This window comes from Corvus brachyrhynchos, unplaced genomic scaffold, assembly GCF_000691975.1.
Source record: "Corvus brachyrhynchos isolate BGI_N302 unplaced genomic scaffold, ASM69197v1 scaffold544, whole genome shotgun sequence".
Lineage (NCBI taxonomy): Eukaryota > Metazoa > Chordata > Aves > Passeriformes > Corvidae > Corvus > Corvus brachyrhynchos.
In genome coordinates, this window is record NW_008238325.1 from 2,569,712 (window position 1) to 2,576,251 (window position 6,540).

Genomic DNA, 6,540 nt, shown 5'->3' on the forward strand with positions numbered 1-6,540 from the left:
CCCTCTCCCAGCCTGGCACAGAGCGAGGGGGCCCCCAGCCCGGGAGCATCTCTGGCCGCTCTCCAGCAGCTCCGGGTCCTTCCTGTGCTGGGTCCCAGGGCTGGGGCAGCTCTGCAGGTGGGCTCTCACCTGAGGGGGCAGAGGAGCAGAATTCCCCTCCCCTGCTGCCCCCGCTGGGGCTCAGCCCAGGGCATGGGAGGTTCTGGGGGCTCAGCCCAGTGCACCCAGCCAGGTCTGGTCACGCTGAGCTCCCAAATTCTTCTCCTCAAGGCAGCTCCCAGTGCCTGGATTTGTGCTTTTCCATACCAATGCTTGATGACAAATGCTAATCCCCTGCAAATACCACTGCAAGCTCTACCCTTTGCCAGCCAGCCAGGGTAGGTGAGCACCCAGGGAAAGGAAAGGTCAGCGATGCAGACATTTATTAAAAGTTAACAGAAGGGAAAAGGTAATCTCTGATGTGCTGGCTGTGTCTCTGTGACGGGGAAATGATGCCAGCCAGGTTTCACTAATGGGAAAGAAGAGGCAGGAGGGCAGCAGAGGTTTAGTCACACCTGTACTCAGGAAGCCTTGGCTGGACTGACACCTACTGGGCTCCACCTGCTGTGGTCGGTCCTCAAGACAAGGAAAGCAGAAACGTCACAGTCCAAATATGTCAAGATGAAATTTTCTATTCATTAAATTAATTTATTAATTAATTTCTATTCATTAATTTAATTCTATTCATCTCCAGACCGTATCTGTTTATAAATGATAATCTACAGCAGGTAAATGGAAGAAGGTGGCTCTAATCTTTAAAATAAAAATTTTCTTGCTGGTTACCTGACATATTCACTGTGTGGAGGGGATTTTTTAGTAAACCTCCTATTTTTCTCTTTTACACTGCTCAAAAGAAAAGTCTCAAAACTCGAGTGGTTCCAATTCATCAATGGAACCTTCTAAATCCAGACCCAACTTTTACATCTGCAGCTGGCAGTAACCAGATTCATTTCCTTGGTCTCAAATTCTCCCTCTTTTAATATCTTGTACTGTAATTAAAAGTTTTGAAAGCACAGCGTGCTGTTTCTTCTATTGAATATACCTCAAGTTTGGTGAAAACAGCATTTATCAGGAAAAAATAATCATGTATTATACGTGAGCATCACCCCACTTCTGGTTATTTCACTATCACATAATCTTATCTCAGGAAGTGATTTAGGACTGATGAATTCGGACAGGGAACACATGATTCCAAGGTGGGCTCTCTGCCTGGAAATTTTGTTAGGAGTTAATCATTTCTGCAGAGGTACTTTAGTGCCGCAGCCAGAGGAACGGACCTTGACCCTTGGCCTGTGTGAGCAGACAGCACCTCTGTGCTTTCAGGATGTCAGCACAGCAGCACCGTCCAGCTGGAGCTCAGTCACTCCTGAGAGCTCCCCACTTAGGGAGTCCTATCTTATGGAACCAGAAATCATTTAGCACAGAACAGAAACAGAAACAAGTTCTAGGAGACACACTCAGGTCAGCAGTCTCTCCAGAACTCAGTTTTCTAGGTGGAGTTTCCTTCTGCCGCTGGACCTGTCTGAGGGGAAAATTAATGATGCTTCCAAACTAAAACAATAATATTTTTAAAAAGCCCTACGTTTTATTTTTAAAATGCATGCAGTGAGCATTTGCAGGGAATCAGGTATAGACTGAGACCAGGTAACACTGTACACCAGAAAGTACCAGAATGGAGGGACACTCTGGGACATTAAACTGATTTGCTGAAGCACCCATCCAATCTGGAAGTTGATGTAAATACACAAATTAATACATGAAATGAGTCAAAATATGCCCACAGTGGGGACAGGCTCCTTTGGTTTAGATGGGATTTTGTTGAGCTGCTGCACCCTCTCGTGGAAGTCTCTTAAATCCATGTAAACCCTGAAAATTTAGTTAAGGCCAAAGCAACACTTACCAATGCTTAACTAACACAAACTGATTCCTAAAACACCACTGAACTTTTGAGACTTTTCAAGGATAATGATAATTCTGGAACACTTCCCAGGTGGATTCTGGCACCAGGTGAGCAGTAATGTGTGGACAGCAGTGCTTTGGTCCTTCTCCTTTAGGCCAACTCCTTTTTAAACTAAACAAAACAGGAATGTTCCTTTACAATGCAGTGTTGGCCAACTAAAATAGAAATATTTTCTAAAATCACCAGTTAGTTCTACCTAGCACACAGACAGTTCACTATCTGCATCCAAATAATGTAATTAACCTAGTTCTATTTAGCAAACAGGTAATTCACTATCTACATGCAAATAAAGTCCATCCTTTAACCAAAATTTCCAACACGTTAAAAAAAGGATGCCTGGAAGGTAACAGCACTGTCCTGTTTTACATCTGAAAGCCAGCTAAGAGCTGCTCCCTGGAGCAAACCTTTAGTTACCCAGTAAAACACTGAGAGCTCCAGCACCCTGGAGAAGTTGAAGGTTCAAATGAAGATCTCTGTAGACATCCCTGGAAAAGGTCAATCCTTACAAGAGAAGAGGGAGAGGCATCGCAAATTTGAATTCCTCCCAAGCTCTGCATGACTCAGCAAGGAGGGAAACAGGAGTGTACACACCTTAAACTGAGAATAAAGTAACTGAACGGACAAAACCAATGCTAAATTCAACAACACTTATTTCCTGTAAAATGCAGGAACCGAAGAACCAAAATCTGAAGCTCAGGGAGCAGCTGGGTGGACCCAGGCTGCAGAACACCTAAATGAAACCAGCCCTAGGATGATGCAGAAACAGCCACATGCCTGCTCTGCTCAGCAGCTGCTCTTGGAAACAGCCTGAAGTGCTGTGAGGAGGAGATGCTCTGCTCTGCAAATGAGAATCTGCATTTGGACATTATTTCTTTCCACAAGAATTCTGTGTGGGAGCACACTAGAAATGCTTTATTGCTGGGATTCACCCATCTGTGTGTTGCTGGATTCAGCATTCCAGAAGGGTACAGGACACTGCCTTGCTACGTTCATTCTGTTCACGACTTTTTGTCTTTCATACTTCCTGTGGCTTTTTAAATTGGGAAAATATTTGGCAGAATTTTCTCTAAGCAGGCTCAAACTGAGCCCTGATTGGCCAACTGGAAAACACAAAGTTTTCTGTGGATGCATTAATCTCCAACTGTTCCAGGAGATGAGTAGTCAGTAACACCCCCTTTTATTCCCACAGCCAAACATCCCTCACATGGCACTTCAGTTTTCGTTCATCCTTCTTACTTTAGGTATTAGCATTTTAGGAACCACCAGCACAGGGATGGTCAACTCTTCTGATTACACACTAGGTTAAATTTTCCTGTGGTTCAAGTCCAGGTGCTGGCCAAGCTCCAGGCTGCAGGAATAGGGAACCCCAGAGAAGGCACAGGTGGGAAGTGGCACCAAGCACCCTGAACCCCTCCCACACTGCTGAGGGATGGAGCAGCAGCGGTGGGTGGGTGCCAGGATGACACATGCCAGGCTCAGAAATCCCATCTGCCTGACTCCCTCCCACTGACAGGGATCAGTGCTGAACTGGACCAGGATCATCCCACTGCACATCACCCCACAAAGCCCCAGTGTGAGGACCACGGCAGAGCCACTTGTGGGCTGCTGCTCAAGGGACACAAGCTCAGTATCCCACGTGGACACGACTGCTTGACTGCCTTTGCAATGTGGTTATTTCCCAAACAGTGCCTCTGATACTGCTTTTCAAAAGTGGTCAGTTCCAAACTCTTCCCAGAATAAATGCTGAGCAAGGCTGAATCTATTCCTAGACATGATTTCATTCACGTGGTCCACAGGCACAAGAACCTTAAAAACGCTAAAGAAGGAAACTGGAGCAGATGAGACCATTTCAAGACATCAAAAATGGGTCACATATGCTACTCACTGAGCTGCCTTCACCAACAGCAAGTGCCACAGAAATCCAGCAATTCCCAGCCTTCAGAAATGACAGGCACCTCTTTTGGGGGCTACATTCCAGAGGAAAGTGTCCCTGCCCTTGGCAGGGCTTGGAATGAGATGAGCTTTAAGGTCCCCTCCAACACAAACCACTCTGGGATTCTAAACCACATGGAGGGACTGATTTGTCTGGAAAATAACACAGCCAGATTATGGCTCCAGTTTTAAACCTCAGACACCACAGAATGTTTCAGGAAAAGCACAGCACACAGGAGAACTGGAAAGCTTCTCACTCACCCAGTTCCCATACACAGTTCCGGAGAAGCTGCTTAGTTCATGAGTGTCATGCTCATCCAAAGGAGGCTTTCCTTTGTATTTAAACAATTTCCCATCAGCTGATCCCAAACTCAGCACATTAATCCCTTCCTGCATGATAGATTGCAGTAACCTGACACAAAGGTGTCTTGAGTCTAAGCACACATAAGTGACAACAATAAAATACACAAAACAAACCCTGGCAGGAAAGGTCACTGCCCTCATTTAAATTTTTCAGCTTAGTCCACCTTATAAATTTAGAGAAAAAGTGAGAGCAGTAAAGACAATCCATGTATTTTCAGAATATTTATCACTGCTGCTGTGCTTCAGAAGAAATTTGGCTAGAAACCTAATTCCTAAGTTACAAAGACAGCAGCATTCATTTTCCTGTTACCAGGAGAACTTTCGCTTTCGGGTCATGGAGCCATTGCTCCTCTGCTTCTGATGTCTCACATTCTCAACAGCTTCTGAGTAAGGATTTAGCCAAGATACAAATCTAGGCCCTTAAACAAAACCTGGAATTGTTTTATTTATTGGCAAATAAATAAAGTGTTGGCCCAGTTTATTTCTGGGGAAGCATCTATGAAACACTCAGGGTATGAAGCTCTCACTGTACACAGAGTTCTGCCTGAAGCCACAGTTTGCCAGCGGCTTTAAAAAAAGCCAGGAGCTTTAAAAAAAGCAAAGCGCTCATTTGTTTTTCATGAAAATCTTTCATCATTCCACTGCCTAAATCAATGTCCTGTTTCATCCTAATGAGGAGACAGATGGTCACTGGGCAGATTTCATTCCAAAATGACAGCATCCTTCCCATGTAAACCAAACCACAAAAAAAAGGACTTAATTACATCCCACCACAACACAAAACAAATTTACCCAGATGAGAGGAAGGAAGAAATCTGGGCAAGGACAGAGATAATGACTTATCTAAATCCTGAAATAATCTTAATTTTCCCCACAGTTTCCAACTACTTTATACAACTCTAAGCATGTTCTTTAACAAAAAAAATTCACATGACTGGCACCATTGATTAATTACTGATGTTTCCTACTAGAATCACAAAGTGCTTTGGGTTTGGAGGGACCTTAAAGCCCATCCAGTTCCAGCCCCCCAGCCGTGGGCAGGGACATTGGGGGTTTAACCCATTTTACAAGGAAACCAAGACTGGTCTCCACTCTTGCTGAAGAGCCATCCTCAGCACACATTTGGGAATGCCACCTAAGAGACAAACTGCATTTCCCACCTGTGGAAGTGGAACTGCTGAAACCACTTCAGGAGAGGTTCACGCCTGGCAGTGTCCAAGGCCAGGCTGGACAGGGATAGTGGAAGGCATCCCTACCCACAGCAAGGCTGGAATGAGCTGAGCTTTAAGCCCCTTCCAGCCCAACCCATTCCATGATTCCATGATGAGGAGAAGGTTGGTTCCCTGGCTGTGGCAGCTGGGGAACTGCACACCTGCCCTCTGTGCACAGGTATGGCCTCCATGGTACTCACAGGTGTTCCTGCTGCTCCTCAAGAGCTCCTGTGCTTCATCTGATGGGCTGGTGTGTCTGCAAATCCAGCCTGGGAATCCCTGCAGGAGAGAGATTTCCAAGCCTGCACGGAGGTCTGGCTAGCAGAAGTGTAACTCCCATAGCTGCCTGCAGATAACATGACATCAATAGATCCTGTTAGCACACTGCATCAACACACTCTGCATCTGAAAATCTGCTCTGTTGGAAATTTATTATGAGCTCAAAAAGCAGAGTCCTACTGCACTTAAGTGTTGTATAAAGCTCTATCATAATGAATTCATTTTGATCATATTTAACCTCATTTAAATTTACTCTCATTTCCACATAGCATTTCCTCATGGCATGCACCTCGTGTTTTCTGGAAGCAGAGAACACTAGTAACTGGAGGGAAATAAATGGGGGAAATGACTTGGATTAAATTTTAGACAAATACATGCTTTGCTAAACGAAGTTTACATCAAAATGTTAAAGATATGAAGAGAACTGGCAGTCCAGGGGACAAGCAGTGCTGCAGGCAGCCCAGGCCATTGGGACAACGCCTGTACCCCACTGGCAAGCGCTCCCCACTGGTGCAGGACGCTGCTGTTAATCCCCGAAATCTCTGCGGGCTGTCACCACAAACTGCAGAGGGAACACGACAAACAGTGAAAAGCAGAGCACGCTGCACGGCTCCCCAAGCTGGGGTGGAGCTGCGGAGATTAGGAATGGCTCTAAAAGCCTAAAACAAGACAGAAACGCTCTTCTGTGGGGGCTGGCGAGTGGGATTTTCACAGCTCTGGAGAACACGAGAGAAAACACGGGAAATTTCCACTCCT

General features: G+C 45.5%; 1 protein-coding gene across 1 annotated transcript in view; it reads right to left on the minus strand.

The window, feature by feature from the left end:
* The window catches only part of TIPARP (TCDD inducible poly(ADP-ribose) polymerase), a 25,721-nt gene extending 19,845 nt beyond the window's left edge, over window positions 1–5,876 (minus strand). Inside the window, exon 1 of the mRNA XM_017734374.1 lies at window positions 5,706–5,876. The gene's annotated coding sequence lies outside the window, so the exon portion shown is untranslated. The remainder of the gene's footprint in view (window positions 1–5,705) is intronic.
* Between the last annotated feature and the right edge of the window lie 664 nt (window positions 5,877–6,540).